The sequence below is a fragment of the Hibiscus syriacus genome, unplaced genomic scaffold (assembly GCF_006381635.1).
Source record: "Hibiscus syriacus cultivar Baekdansim isolate YM2019G1 unplaced genomic scaffold, ASM638163v2 tig00112114_pilon, whole genome shotgun sequence".
Classification (NCBI taxonomy): Eukaryota; Viridiplantae; Streptophyta; class Magnoliopsida; order Malvales; family Malvaceae; genus Hibiscus; species Hibiscus syriacus.
In genome coordinates, this window is record NW_024063255.1 from 94,111 (window position 1) to 111,602 (window position 17,492).

Below are 17,492 nucleotides of genomic sequence, written 5' to 3' on the forward strand. Positions count from 1 at the left end.
AATTTAGACACGTGAAAAGTACCTAAATAGTCCACACTCACCAACTATAAAACCGAACACTTCCTTCGCACAAATAAAACATTGATCAACAAGACAATACACCTTGAGCGTAATTCGAAATCATGTAGCCACAGCTGTTCATTTCTCTATGGCAAACAACAAAACCCAAGATCCTACAATCCACCACTTGTTTTTTGTTTTTTAGTTGTTCAAATGTATCTTTGTCGATTTTAATGCTTGTTTTTAACAGCTTTCTACTTAAACATTGTAAATTTGAATTATTAAGTGGTATCAATAGTTAAAGAAAGTGTTATTGTCCCTTGAAATTATAGATTCAAGTAATTATATTTGTAGGATGTGTAACATAAACTTACATAAATATAAACACGACGCAAATTTATAGATATCTTTCAAATCTCGTCGAGTAACAAAAATTAGTATAAACATATACAAAATATCTTCTTACAGCTTGTGGTCCATCGCTGACAAGAGGCAAGGGGAAACACCCCATGAATTTTATTTTTCTTTCCTACAATAATTGATATAAAAAATAAATAATCATTTCATCTGAATAGCATATTTTCCATTTGAATGATTTGCAGTCTCTTTGCTTTGTGTTGTTGCTGGCCTTGGGATGCTTTTGTTACTAATAAAATACATATTATTTGAATAAAATTTTGAATTAATCATTGATATCCAATTATTGACCGACTAATCCAATCGAGTATTGCAGAGGGAAAAACAACCCTCCTAACTTAGTTTACTCCATTCACAAACGCTAAGATTCGAACTCCTAACTTACTTAAGAATTCTAGTGCTCATTCCACTAGACCAACTAGTTGTTGATTTTAAAATAATTTTAAGTAAATTACACTAAATAATATTAATTTACCACTAAATTATTAATCACTTCAATTATATCATTAACTTGACAAGACATAATGACGTGGATGTTAAAACAAAATATCACCGTTTTGTTAGAGGAAAAAATGCAAAATATACACGATAACATTCGAACTAAAGATATTAAAAAATAATTGGTGAATTTAAAAATATTTTAAGAGTTGATACATTAATAAATACCATAAAATTTTTATATACGGATGAACACAAAATAAATTTAAGGTGAACATAATTGATACCGATGGTTAACATAAAAAGTGTCTACCATAAGCCATATAGATCCGTTAGTGCACATAACCACCAAACCAACTTAAAATGTTATTTTAGTTTTAACAAATAATATATGCTATACGGTCTCGAAAACAATTAGTTCTTCGTTAGTTTAGACCTTTGGAAAGACTTCTCCGTTGGCTAAGCTACCAGGAATTCATTCCTCCGTATGCATGAACTTCATAATCTTTAAAACCAATTACAATGCAAAAATATTTTAGACAAGACCTCTAAGAGGCTCGCTTTACCTATTCTAACAAAATCTAAGATCTGAAAATCAGATTTATCTAACATGTGGTCTACGAGTAGTTTTGATGACCCTATACCTACACTATCAGTTAAGACCACTATAAGTACCCCACAACAACGACCAAACACAGAAATACAGACTCCTCTGAACTTTCCTCCTCTAATATTTTTTTTCTCTCACACAAAGAAAGACAGATCAACGGCCGTTAGCTCACTAATCATGATCTTTATCCAGCTAAAAGGGATAAATCGTCAATGACGACGAGAAAAATTTATTCTCATCAATAATATATACATTAATTGTAATTGAAAATAAATTTATTTATTTAATGATATATTTTATAATATATAATTTATAAAATAATATTTATAATATAGATTGTGATGAATTTATATTTTGATCTAACAAATAATTGTAAAATTAATTTTGTACTTAATTGAATTATTAAAAAATTAAAAATAAAATCAAAATCAACTTAAAAAGTATGTTTTAAATGTTTTTCAACTTAGTTAATCTTTTCAAACAATTATTCAATCGTTTTTGTACTCAAAAGTAAGTTTTTTAAGATTTTTGGTTCAAAGGATCAACCCTTTATAAAAAAATATTAATCATTTGAATTCTAATAGTCATTGGATAGATCCACTTTAAAAAGGTTGATTCTTTTCTAGGAAAACCTAAAGGATTGACCGTATTACAAAAAAGATCGATCGTTTTTATAGCAACGATCATATCCCTCTCATAAAAAGGATAATTTCTTGTCATAAATGCTATTTTGTAGCTACTATTGTATTCCAACGACTACTAACGTTAGAATTCGTAGAGAATGTATAAAACAATATCAAATATTCCAAGAACAACATGAAGCGTCATTGAAAGCAAATATCAACATCAAATAGTTTTTGAGAACCTAATTGTTATATATTTTATTAAATACTTGAGCTAAATTATTCATATCGTTGAAGTTATTTAAGTAAAGCTATTTGTTGTAAATTTATTCTCTTAGTGAGATTTTTTTATTGCTATTTTCTGTAATTCCTTTGTTGGAGAGAATACATTAAGATTTTGGAATATAAATCTTGAGGTATTTAAGCTTATATTTTATCCTTAAATGTTACCACATTTAGTGGATTTAATACTGTTATTGTGAATGTTAAATAGTGGATGTAATTTTTTTAAAAGACAAATCATTTTAAATTATTGTGTACCTTTTTTATCTTTCGATTTCTTTCACACAAGTTTTTCAATTCACATTTTTGGTGATCAAAGAGCTAACAATTGATATAAGAGTTTGACTCATTTTAAGGCCTAACAACATCTTGAGATGATCTTTAAAGAACTCTACCGATTTTTATATCAACTTTGATGGCCTCGACTTCAATTCTTATTAGGTTAAAGATGCATTTATTCTTTTGGGGAAAAAAATTATAATTATGCTATTTATTCAGAGAACCTTTTGGCGGTATGGGATTTTTGCTCGATGGTCTATCTATCCCTAAAGAGGAGTTTGAGAAAACCAAAATAAAAGATGAAGAAAGAAATATCCAAGTCATGCTAAAATAATATATATCCTCTTTTGTACATGAATTGGATGAATATAATTAAGTTTCATACTTAAATCGATAATAAAAATAAATTTTTAAAAAATTCTTCCAACCCATTAAAACCAACAAATAGATATACGACACAAATTTGTCATCCAAACTCATTCATTTACAAAACCTTACAAAACCTTAAATCGTAGTCTCAAAAGTAACTGGACTGAACTTGTAAGAGTTCAAGCTGAGCCAACAATTTGCAGTGGTTGATTTCAACCTTGGGTCACCATTTTGAGCTAAATCAATCAGCACAACTTGCGCAGATTCGCCATACTTGACTCTGTGTTCTTCCACTTGGAAAACCCTTTCTAATATCCAAAGCGCTTTTTCCTGAGCCTTTACACTTGCACATTCCATGATCTTAATGATCGCTTCAACGCCTCCTTTTTTAGCAAGCAATCACTTCCATTTTCCCAGATTTCGTCTTGCAGAAGCGTCGCCATCGCGTTCAAAACTGCTTCATCCTTCCCTTTCTCTAATATCCAAAGCGCTTTTTCCTGAGCCTTTACACTTGCACATTCCATGATCTTAATGATCGCTTCAACGCCTCCTTTTTTAGCAATGCAATCACTTCCATTTCCCAGATTTCGTCTTGCAGAAGCGTCGCCATCGCGTTCAAAACTGCTTCATCAGCTTCCCTTTCTTTGCCTTCCAAGATCTGTATCAATGGCTGAATGGCACCCGCTTTGACCAAACAAAACGTGTTTTTAACTATGCAGTACCCCTCGTGAACTTCGCAGAATGCGGTTGCTGATGGAGAGACGCAGAACCAGCTCGTCTTTTTCGACTTCCGAAGTGATACCGAGTTCTGGGATAGCTGCGCAAGTGCGGTCGCAGCTCGGCATTTAACAACCAATGATCCGGACGACAGCAACTTCACGAGCAATGGGATCGCCTCGTTTTGTGCCGCGAGAAGCTGTAGTCTTTTATCAGATGGAACCGTGAACCGGATAAGTATGCCCGCAACACCTTCTGCTATTGAATTCGAAATAGATGATATGGTTGAAGAACTTGAATTCATCATGGATGTCAAAATTGGTAGCAAATTGGCTTTCTTAAGAACATCGGTCACTTTCTTATTGCTAATTGGTACGTTGCTCAGTATGCCAACTGCAGCAGCCTTATCAGTCTCCAGTGGTGATGATGAGATAATGTTAACAATGATGTTCAAGTGGCTTTCTCCGAGCTGTTCCGTCATTTCCTCCGGTAAATATTCGAGAGTGTGTAAAGTAAATCCAACGCTCCGGACCTGATTTTCGTGTGCTTTCGGTTAGAAACGGCAGAAGAAGCTGAATTGCACCGTTTTCCTTCATTTTTCTTCGAACTTTCGATGCATTACTATGGCCTGCAATGCTATTCAATGCTTGCAGAAGATGATGTTGAATTATTGGATTTGAGAGATTAAAAGAGACACATTTGCTGTGCTACATCTTGATTAACAAGAATCGATTCCGACTGTGCGATTCGGACAAGAATTGCCGAAGCTGGCTCCCGGAGAGTCATGAGCACAGATGTAACGGAGAAAAGTAGTTGAAGTAGACATACCACGATACCCGAATTGATCAACCGCTGTATGTTTTCCAACAGATTCGACAAATTTTGCAATGCATTCAAAGCTGATAACTTTGCTTCAAGCTTTCCGGCATTGAACATCTTCACTAGAGGATCAACAGCTCCATCATCTCCGAGGGCAGCTACTTTGATCTGTTAGTTCCATTCTCGACAGCGCAGTCGCCATGAGGATCTTACTCATGTCGGAGCCTGTCAAGATATCGGAATTTACTATATATTCTGATGTGGACAATCAAATGCAGCAAGCAAAGGGTATTTCCGATTTACCTTCTTTCAAATAGTGCACTAACGGCTTAAAATAACCGGCCTCGGCCATATGAAGCGCATTCTGTGTATTGCTCGATAATGCATTTAACAACTTCCTCGCATCGCTTGAAGCAATCGGATCGTCGCCATTAAGCATAGTAACTAACATAACAATGCACCCTTGAATTCGGCCAAGCCGTCTCCAAACTGCTGGAAGATCCGACAGATCTAGCAACAACCCTACTGCTTCTCTCCTCTCTTCTTTGTCTCGGGTCAACGATTTCACCAATGCCGATAAGGATGCCGCATCGGCCATCTTCTCCTGTTAACTAGCATACTATGTAAGACAACTAACAAGAAAAAAAATTCAGTTGAAAACGTCAATGGAAACCAAAGAAAAGATTACCTTGTTTCCGGAATCTTGGGAAGCAAGTTTTCGCAATATCTGAAGAATGATCAAGCGGTTGTTCGGCTCACATGAACTCAACCTATTAACTAGAACCAGAACAATGCCTTCCTCATTTATCCAATCATTTGTGATCAACACTTGCTTAAACGACTCGTTGAACGCGGAAAGCGCGAGGTTGAAGTCTTCATCATTGCCATACTTGAGTTGCAAGATGACATCGTCGATCGAAAGATTCGCTAGTTCCTCTCCGATTTCTGTTATTCTTCCTCAATTTCCTTCTCCGATGCAGTGGCAGAGACAAACTCGTCTTCATTGCATGGACTAGGAGGCCGGCTCATTCTCGAGCTCGGACCTGAACTCGGACTCGGGGTAAAGCTTCCATTAAACCTCACATTCATGAATTCCTTATGCAATGCGCTAATCTTTTCTTTCATTTCCAAATGAAGGTCAATGCTAGCAACAACACAAGGCCTAAGGATCTCCCAAGATCTTGCATCACATTCTCAATCCATAAATTCGGTTGTTTCGAATCGGGCTTTTGATCAAAGTCTTAGCACGCTGAAGCTCTTTCTGGATAGATTCGAATGCTTTTCGGATTGTAACTGTGTCCATGATATCTTTTTTATCTTTTTATCACTCAAAATCAAACCAAGTTTATCGAGAAGACTTGAAAATTCAATGAAAAGTTCCTTTTCTGAGTCTTTGCAATCGATGATACCTCTTCCACTGAGGCTACTAGCTCTGATATAAGCTCAGGAAGCTTCTCAAATCAGTTTTTCTTCATTTTCAAGGATTGGGTAGTTCTTAAAATCAATATATCAATTAATTCCTGAGAAAAGTAAAAAACAAAAAACCAGAAAACAGAGGATTTTCTTGGGGAAACAGGGATTTTGCAGGGTCTAAAGGGGTCAATCGGAACTGGGGTTGTAAATTTAGAATCAATAAGAAATTTGAAAAACTCAAATATCACTCAAAGCTAACAAAAAACCAGATAAAAATGATTCAATAAATGAAAAAAATAACCCCAAAAAAGAAAGGAAAACAGAGATTTTTACAAGGTTGTGAAACAAACGTAAAACAAGAACAGGGCTTCAAATTCAGAACCAAGAGATAAGTCTACAAAACCGAAAGATCTTAAACATGAAAATTTACAAACAAACAAAAAAATTCTACATAAAAAAGTGGAAGAAAAAGATGAGAAATTGAGGTGAAAAGAGAAGGAAGTTAACCTGAAGTTGGGAAGAAAAAGAGTGATAAGAAACTGAAAACAGGCCTTGAATCTTAAGACGCCTTGAAGACGAGACGATTGAGTAAAATAAAGGGAAATTGAGGACTGGAAAATTGATGAAAATGTTGCACATGGAAGTTTGTAGCTTGTAGTTATGTGGTAGAGTATCTTCCATGGCAATGTCGATGTCAGCTGGCTATTGACCTTTCCATCTGCCTTATTTACTACTAGGGATCGTTTTCTTTCTTTTCTATGGAAGACTAAGTCAACCAAATAAATAAATATGATTCATATGTATATTTGTTTTTTGCTCATTTCCACGTTTGATGATTTACTTTTAGGAAAACAATATCTACTTTTCAAATTAAATGATGGATTTATTTAAAAAAATCATATTCATTTGAATCATACAAGATAAAGATGTGATCAATAAACGTATCTTATTAAAAATTATTAGTTGACAACTTCTTAAATCTACGTGGTTGAAATGATGACATATGTCGTGTATTGGAAACATATTCACCCAAAATTGCTCGACAATCGAAATTGAATTATAACTTTATAAGGTGGGTTTAGGTCTTCCAAACAATAATTAATATGTGGATGATTTTTAGTTTACATACTAGGTATGGTTGAGTAGTTGATGTATTTAGTGTGCTAGAAGTGCGTATAAAGTATATGGTATGCCAAAATTTGCATAAGATGTACAATTGAACTAGGTAAGTGTGCTACAAAATACACTCAAATAAGGGATTGGAGATCTAAATTCTTTAGTTTTTGTACTAGAAGAGGTACGTCAAATGAGAGCTTCTGCTGTGCGGTGCCTAAAAAACGGTTAAAAAATGGTGTGACATGTTAAATAAGTGACCGATTAAAATTTAGATCGGTTATGTTATATCATTTAACCAAAAATATTATCAAGTACAATAATATATTAGGTAGCGCTTATATAATGTAATAGGTAACGTTTATATTGACTTATTTTCTAACTAAACATGTATATTTAAACCGGTAACATTACAAATTTACCTATTACATTATAATTATCGGTTTTGATGTTTTGGGATTGATACAATTTTAAATGTATCAACACTTATGCGTGCATCTCGTTGTGCTTTCATTTCGGGAAAAAAATCGACACATATTAAAGAGTGTCGATACATAATGTAAACCTATTTGCTAATTAACCAGTATATTTTTACCGGTTACATTGTAAATTTAATTGTTACATAATAATTATCGATTTTGATGTTTTTTGGATCGATACTTTTCATAAATGCATCGACACTTATGCGTGCACCAATTTGAGTTCTTCAATCAACAGTTTCAATGACACAAAATTCTAACAAAAAAATAAAACTAAAACTGACCTAACTTTATCCTATAGAGATAATAGTATATCATAAGTTTGCGTTGAAAATGTCTGTTTCGGGTTTTTGTTCTTGAAAAATTAACATGGTGGGTTTCCTAATGTTATTCTTTGTTACTGCAAAGTTTTGTTCTTTTCTTACTGGGTTTTCTTTAAAATATCCAATTTTTGTATTAAAAATGAAAAATCTGAAATAAAAATGGCCACACAAGCACACTTTTTACTATCGATTTTGTCATTTCAAGATCAATTTTGTCATATTTTTACCTGTTATATTGTTATGGATCGATACATTTTTATAAAGTATCGACACTTTATTGGCGCTATAACTTATTTTCTTTTAAATTCCAAAAGTGTCGAAACTTATAATAAATATCGACACTTTTAACATATCCGGTAGCTCTTTACCGGTTTTATCATTTCGAGACCGATTTTGTCATATTTTTATCTGTTATATTGTTATAGATCGATACATTTTATAAAGTATCGATATTTTATTAGCGCTATAATTTATTCTCTTTTAAATTCCAAAAGTGTCGATACTTATAATAAAGTATCGACACTATCAACATATCTAATAGCGATTTACATGTTTTGTCATTTATAGACCGGTTTTGTCATTTTTTTACCTGTTATGTTATGGATCGATACATTTTATTAAGTATCGACACTTTCAATATAGGTAGCGCTTTACCTGTTTTGTCATTTATAGACCGATTTTGTCATTTTTTACATGTTATATTGTTATGGATCGATACATTTTTATAAAGTATCGACACTTTCAATATATCTGGTAGCGCTTTACCTGTTTTGTCATTTATAGACCGGTTTTGTCATTTTTTTTACCTGTTATTGTTATGGATCGATACATTTTATAAAGTATGGACACTTTCAATATCCGGTAGCGCTTTACCTGTTTTGTCATTTATAGATCGGTTGTGTCATTTTTTTACATGTTATATTGTTATGGATCAATATATTTTTATAAAGTATCGATATTTTTAATATATCTGGTAGCGTTTTACCTGTTTGTCATTTATAGACCGGTTTTGTCATTTTTTTACATATTATATTGTTATGGATTAATATATTTTTAAAGTATCGACACAACCCGACAAGTTAAATTTGTTGGTTGTCAAATTTTTTAATATTTCTTCATGATTTCCACCTATTACATTATTACTCGATATTTCCGGTAATGCTAAACTGAATTTGTCAAATATATTTTAATGTATCTGATAATACCGTATATTAACCATATATTAATTCGTCTTTCCTGAAACATCCCACGTCAAATGCACCTGACCTTCTTGTTTAATTGTTGGGACGGAATCGAGCCCCATGCTTCTAAGAGAATATTTTATTAGGGTAAATAACAAAGTGTATAGAAAACCAATTAAATTTCATGTATAAATTAAGATGTAATACTTCTCATGTTTTGGAAAAACAAATGTATTACATCAACCTAAGGAATCATCAAGTCAAATTCAAAAAAAAAAAAAACTCATCCAAAATTTTCTTTTAATATTTGTGTGTCTCTCTCTTTTCCTTTAATTTTTGTTTAGTCGGCGTCGACATCAATCTTAATGTTATTTGTCGACCGCTGGTGATTATAGTTCTCTTATTTTTTTTTTCTTATTATGTCCTTTGTTTTCCTTCTTTTTTCTTGAGACTTTTTTATACAATCTTAAATAAGAATCTATGTCTTTGTGACACTCTTGTGGCACACGTTCTTTATGCTCTTGTGACATGATCCTTATAACTTTTGTTACATTTTTTTACACACATTACAGTCGTTTTGGTGCTCGTATAAAGACTCTCACGATATTTATTTTTTGATTGGTTTTGTCGGTGGTCACATATATCATATCTCATCTTTGATAAAAGGTTATTTGTTGACATAATCAGAATTGTGTAGCAAAGCACCTATAAGATAGTTTGGTTCACTCACCATTCCTTATCATTTCGTAAAGCGTCTCGTTTGACAGCGCAATGAATTTTTATGAAGGTTACTGAATTTTTTTGAGGTTGGTTGTCATTCTCAAGGGAATGTTTTTTTTTTGTTCTGTGTATATTTGAGTTTAATATTTTATATGAATTTTTGTGTGATTATTCTCCTCATTTTTCTCTTTGCTTGGGTGTGTATTAATTCTGATTATTTCTATTGTTTTATTAATAAAATTCAGTTGTCATTTTTAAAAAAAAAAACCTATGAATCTTTAATAAGGTCAATATAAAGTTTTTTTTTATTAGTATGAGGTAAATACAAGATAGTTTATGTTTGAAGACTTTTAATCATTTGGTAATAAATATTTATACAATTCTACAGATGTCGTGTTCGAGCCTGAGACCTATAATAACAATTCTTTAATCAATAAGATTGGTTGATAATGACGTGTCGATAATGTGATAAAAATAAAATAGAAAAGAATTATCAGACATTTCCGATCCAAAGTTGAAGCTGTTAAAAACGAAGTATTTGCAGAGTCAAAAGTTGAACCTGTTAAAAAATACTTGGAATCACAAGAGCTACTACTTAAATCCATTTTAAAACACTCGATCCCCTCTTTGTTGTGTTGATCGACATTTGAATACTTCTGCATTGAAAGAATCTGCCCCAACTGTATACTTACTTCTTCATCATTGGTCGCATCTTCCCACTCAAGCTCAAGCATTGGTATGCAAGTTTAGCCAGCATCATCAGTTCTTCACGTTTCGCTTGCTTCATAACTCGACCGTCCACAATGTCCAACACTCGATTCTCTTCCACTGAATCGATGAAATACGAGGCTAAATTTCTACGATTCTCTTCCCTTTCGAACGAAACCGGCTTTTCCCCTGTTAGTAACTCGACAAGCACCACTCCAAGCTATAGAACGTCACTTTTCTCCGTGAATTGACTTGATTGAAATACTCGGGATCTAAGTACCCAAACGTGCCTTGCACATTCGTAGTCAAGTGAGTTGATCGATGGGAATTAGTCTCGATATCCCGAAATCCGAACTTTCGCCTTAAACTTTTCATCCAACAAGATATTCGTGGACTTGATGTCCCGATGATAGATTGGAGTAGAGGCTGAAGAGTGCAAATACGATAGGGCTTCGGCAGTTTCTTGGCGATTCTATCCGTGTTTCCACAACATCAAGAATTCATCACTTTGGTCATGCAAGTATTGGAAATGGTTCCGTTGGAGACGAATTCATAACCAGTAACGGAACTTGTGTCTCAAGGCAACAACCTAACAGTTTAACCACATGTCTGTGGTTAATTTGAGAAAGAATGGTGACTTCATTGATGAACTCTTCGACGTTCTCCGCAACCATTTCTTTGGACCTTTTAACGGCGACGATTCGGCCGTCGGCCAGCATTCCTTTGTAAACGGGTCCGCCTTGGCCGACCACTCGATTCTTGTTGAAATATCTGTAGCTTTATCCAACTCCTTGGAAGTAAATATCTTGGTGTTCTCTAAACCGCCTTCCTTTGCAAACATTTGTTGTTGTAGTAATAACCCACCATTGCGTTTGAAGAACTTTTTCTTCAACTTGATTTCCCTTCTTTTCTTTAAAAATTTGTATAGCCACCATCCACCCATCACTAAGCACAATGTTCCAAACCCAAGACCCATCCCTTGAAAAATATGCATTAATTATACCCATCACAATCGTTACGATAATAAAGATAAAACCTAATAACAAAAAAATATCTTTTTATATTCATTAATTATATTTGTGAACTAAAATTATTAGTTAACAAACAATTAGTACTTCAAAATAAGAATATTTTTGTCATAAAATAAAACGTTAGAGGTTGAAATACTACAAAAGATAATAATAAAGATTAAAGTGATTATTTAGTTATACGCTAGGAACTTTTGTATGAAATATTGGGCTAAAATACTTAAAAAAAGAGATAAAGTACACAAATGATCCCCTTGACTATAGGACATCTCTTTTGAATTTCTGAATATTAAAAGTTACAAAATAGTCCCTTGACTATAGGGCATTTCTTTGTTGAATCCCGGAATATTAAAGTTACAAAATGGTTCCTCGATTATTCATTTGTTCGAAACTCGTAATTTTTCGTTAATATATTAACATCAATTTGAGTTGGACGTTAACTTGTTGACTGTGATATGATGATCCTTTGAGATTTTAATATAATAGTCAATAGGTTAACGTCCAGCTCAGATTGTCATATATTTTTTAACAGAAAATGACGAATTTAGAACATATGAATAGTCAAATGATCATTTTATAACTTTTATTAATCGTAGGACTCAGTAAAGCAATACTCTATAATCGAGAGGTCATTTTGTAACTTTTAATAGCCGAGAGACCCAACAAAGTAATGTCATGTACTCATGAAACCATTTGTCTACTTTATCCAGAAAAATAGGACAAAAATTATTTTTGGTGGAATGTTATGCATATTTTAAGGTTATGCCACAAAGATATTAAGTGAAATACGCACGGAGAGAGATTACAGTGGTGATAAATACCTAAAGGAACAGCCCAAGTTTTTCTTCGTTCACATTCGTAAGACCCAGGCCTATTGATACACTTCACTTCTCCACAAGGATTTCTAGTCTCGTCCACGCATTCATCAACATCTAAATCATTTCATTAAAGCAAATTAAGACACCATCAATACATAGGTGATTCTAGTTAACAAAATGTTGATTTATATTATAAATAAACTTAAAATTACTATTTTTTATTTAGATAACTAAAGTCTTTTTTTTTTTTGGTTAAAATAAACAACTTAAGTATTCAATCTTTTTCGTATAAATTCTAAAAAAAATCACATAACATTAATAGTAAAGCACTTAGATATTTATAATTGATAAGTCTAAAATATTTGTTGGGAAGGAAATTCATACCTTGGCATCCATTAAGAAGATATGCGTTCCCTTGGTAACCATGATTACAATAACATCGAATTGATTTGTCCAGATGAGGCTCGTCAAAAACTAAGCCATACTGCTTACAATTATATTCTTTTCCAGATTTGCTCAACTCGAAAGCCTCATCGGGTATTGCCCAATCAATCACAGCACCAACAGATCCGTCCGCTGTATACGAATCCCTCCAGTTTTGCTCCACCAAGTAAGCCGAGTTGCACCCATCGGATCCGCCATCGAACCTAGCATCAAACGTTTTGAGAACAGATGCCATTACAGTCTCGCAGCACGTACCTGTTGGATTAAAATCCATCATTAACAACACATATGTATAATATTATCATAAAATATGACACAAAATTAATTTTGGTTCTAACAGTACCGTCGTAGCAGGTGTTGCTAAGATTACCACCGAAGACTGCGCCCGAGGTACATGCTACGATCCTGTTCCTGAACTCCGAAAAGAAGAAAGGGCTGCCTGTTAGGTTCACCCCATTGGCTTCGGTTCCCGAACAGTTCATCGAAACGGCCGGACTCTTGACACGATGGAACTCGAGGTCGGAGTCGTAACCGGAGGATCTAAGGAGAAGTTCAATACCTCCATTTGTGTTCTCTTGAGTAAGATTGTGGGAGGGGTTGAGGTTTCATTGCAAGAGACCTCAAACCATGAATTCAAGGAACAATCGAGTCCAATTCCAAAAGGGTAGGGAACTCTAGCGTTCCCATCTTTCTTTACAACCAGGTTTTGCAGTGGAATTTGCTGCTAAAGCTGGATTGGTAATGAGCAAAAGCAATAAACTCAAACATAACGCAAATCTGGCGATCATTCTCTTTTTGATTGCTCCTATTTGGATCATTTAACAGAATTTTATAGGGAAAACTAAAGAGAAACAGAGGATGTTTCTTTTTAACACGTTAAAGCACGAAGGGAGGGTCGTGTCCTTCAGTCTAATGTGGATTGCAGGAAAAAGTCAAGTTAGAAACAACTGAACAATAATCTTCTACTTCATGATAAAAAGTTCAACACGCGTTCTCTTGACAGGGATGGGTCATATATATAATATATATATATATATATAGTACAGCAATATAAGGGTAAATTACGCCAATGGTCATTAATGTCGGAGTAAAAAAATTTACCACTTAAGTTTAAAAATTACATTACAATCATAGGGTATTTTAATAAAAGGTAAATATCTAATTGAACCTTAAACTATTATTGGAACAACATCTAAGTCCTTCAACAAATTAGTTCTTACAGTTTTCATTTCCCTCTCAATCTTCCACTACTCAACGATGCCTACTTATACAACGGGTATCTGGTTCTGGTTCTGGAAGTGAATTATATTTGAAACTGATGAGATTTCGAAAAGCCAAAACTTACAAATCCTGCAACTTCTCTATTTTCTTCACATTTCCATCACTAACCTCAACTCATAGTTAATATTGTTATATTTTCATTACTTTCTTAGATCCTTGGAAAACTCCAACATTTGAATAGAGCCTCCAGAAGTTTCCTAAAGACACCATATCATCTTTTGTCGAGATTGTTCTCCGAAATTCATATTCCTTAATCATTGACGTGACCTTTGAAACCAAATACAAGTATATTTGCATAGTCTGTCGACATATTAACAGTCACGCCGATCTTAGGCCAACACCAATCATCCTATAACAAAGGTTTTTATACGCCGAGGAAAGGTTGAAAGAAGGGCTCTCTCCCCCTCTTTTCCACTCTTTTATACATTATTCTTCTCTCTCACATTTTCTTCTTCTTCCTCTCTCACTGAGAACCACTGGTTAACAGTTATCCTTGCACTAGTTGCGACTCTCCATACAAACCAGAAATGGTGAATTACCAACAGTCGAAACAATCCACTTGTTCCCATCAACAATTGGTGCGGTGAATATGGAGAACTTCGGATCGAAAAAAGAAATTAATCTACAATTGGGCGACATGTGTCACCATCTTATTAGATGAAAATTAATTTGATTAAATAAAAAAATTAAAAATATCCTCTAATCAGGTAGTGACATGTCACCATCTAATTGGAGATTAAATTTATTTTAACAGAATTAAATTATGACTAAATTGATATAATGTATAAATATTGAGGACCAAATATATAATTATACTAAATTTTTTTAACTATCATGTCACTTCTTCTGTTAAAGTTAACGGATAATGACTTGATTGAAGCATTTAAATAGTTGAATAGTCTAATTGATTAAATCGGAATATCGGTAGTCAAAATGAAATCTGACAGTTAAATGGTCACTAGTGTAGTTTACCCTTATCTTATTACAGACAAGAAAGATATATCTAGTCCTTATAGTGTATATATGGAAAATTTTGTGATTGGTTATATGATTCAACTGAAGAAAAGCCAAACTGGTTGTTGTCGAAGATTTACCGCTAATGGGAAATTGGTGATATAATCAGCAAACTAATTCATTGAAATTATTTAAACCACAAGAACAATTTAGGGGAGCCTGTTTTTTTCTGACCTTTTCATCAGTAGGTTTTCGACATTGAATTCTACAGTTGAATTTAGATCAGCAAGTTTTCATAACAAGAACTGCATCTTCACCTTAAGTTAACTCATATATCTTTGTCCTAATAAAAATGTTTAAAGGCTAACAACATTTACCATTTGTATTATCGTATTACCTCAACTTGTTTTTGCAGAGATTGAACATTGTTGATTACTTCATCAAGCATTCCAGTTTTTCCAGTTATTTATTACAACCTGAGACTAAATCTTGTAAGCTCATCTTCTTACTAATACTTTCCCTTCTTGCCTGTAACATATTAGACCATAGAAGTTGATTTTACTTGACAATAAAAACCCAAAATTCTAAAACAAAAACCACATCTGTCATATCTCAAATTTTAGGACTAAATTGTAAGGTTCTTAAAGTTTTTATGCCTTTTGTAAGTTCTCAAGAATTTTAGGACTTTTTGTGTAATTTTCCCAAACTTAGGTAAACTTAAAAATTAGATTCCCTTTTTTTTCTTTCTTTTCCCTGTCCATGCGCCTCTCCATCTCTCACTAAGGCCGTAAATGAGACGAGACAGATCGCGAGTTCTTAACGATGTTTAGTCCTAATATAAATATCGAGATGTTCTTAATATAAATATTTATTAGTATTTATAAATGATGTTTTCTTAATTCATAATCTACTTTAATATAGTTTATATTTCTTTAAAAGGGTTGTGTTTTTATAAGTTATAATTGTGTGATCTCTGAGATTCAACCATAATGTTTAAGCCATGTCTAGGGGTTACAATATTTGTATTATTTATGCTAAACTTCGAGCAAAGGAAGATTGAGAGAGAAATGAAAATCCTAATAATTAATTGGAACTTGGTGAAGTCTCCAAGAATCACATACAAAAAACCTCAATAGCATAGACACATGTATCTTTCATCATTATTTGAAACATGAGATTTTATGCATCATCTCTTGCACATTTGCTACTTTTTTAAAGTACTCAAGCTTAAAATGCTTCCAAATCATATGACAATATGTAAAACATAAATGAAGTCGACACTATTTTCTTTAATGACATATTGACTCTAAACTACAGATAAACAAAATATCTTTACATCTCCTTATGTCCTACTTCAAAAGCGACTCATCAAACCATATTAATGTCATGCATAAACTAAAATCATCATTTGCATCTTTATATGCTCAAAACTAAATTAAATGAATATAAAAAAAAATATCATTCTTGGAACTCAAAATAATGATTTAAGCTATTCTTAAGCTCCTATTCAACACCTCATATTGTGCTAATAAGAAGACTCATAGAATATGCTCTCATGAATAATCAAAAGCCTAGCGAAGCTTCGATTTTCCCTTCTCCTTGCTTGTGGATGTCTCTGATGAATCTAACACTTCACATACATGTTAAAGATGACAAAATCACATCATTTAGTGCTGGAATTCATGTTATTCAACACCAAATCACACATCACAATTTTTCAAAAATCTCAATCATGAATACCTAAGAAAAATCATTAAATCTTAGGTTTTTTTTATTTTTCCAATTAAGTAAATTTAGAAACCTCTCAACAACATGAAAATTATTCTAAAATCATTTAGAAACCAAATATTAACCAAACAAAATGCAATCATTTTAGATTAAAATCTCTCGATATATTGTTTGGATGGATCAATTCTTTAAAAAGAAAAATCACTCAAACAAGTGATTAGAATATAGAATATTACCTCAATTGAAGAAGGAAAAAGCAGATTAGAGTGGTTTCCATGAAATAAAAAAAGCTTTGGAGAAAATGAATATAAACTCAATTCGAATTGACCCGAAGATCCGAAGGAAATGACTTGACCGAATCCGATCCGAACGACTCGTTTGCAACTCTAGATCGAATTATAATATCTAAATTTTAAGGACTAAATTTATAATATGTCAATATAATTAACTGTCAAGCCAATTTTTCATCTAAATTTAACATTAAGTGACTAATTTAGAATTTTAATAAACTTGAGTGACTAATTTTAACATTTATACTCGAGTAACCCAACTAATATATCATAGTCAAAGAATTATTTGCATATTTAACCATAATATTAAATTATAGGATAATTTTATCCATTAATTATTATTATTATTATTATTTATTATTTATTATTAATATATAGTTAGAGTAAAATAAATTAAATTCATTAAAAATAGGTAATTATAAAACAAAATCTCACATTATTAAGGTAAGGTAAGATTA

The 17,492-nt window shown here is 32.7% G+C and overlaps 2 pseudogenes; both read right to left on the minus strand.

Annotated features, from left to right (window-relative positions):
• Positions 1-3,490: 3,490 nt before the first annotated feature.
• LOC120174629 lies at positions 3,491-9,185 on the minus strand (annotated as a pseudogene).
• Positions 9,186-9,302: 117 nt separating this feature from the next.
• On the minus strand, positions 9,303-14,631 carry LOC120174630 (annotated as a pseudogene).
• Positions 14,632-17,492: the final 2,861 nt, after the last annotated feature.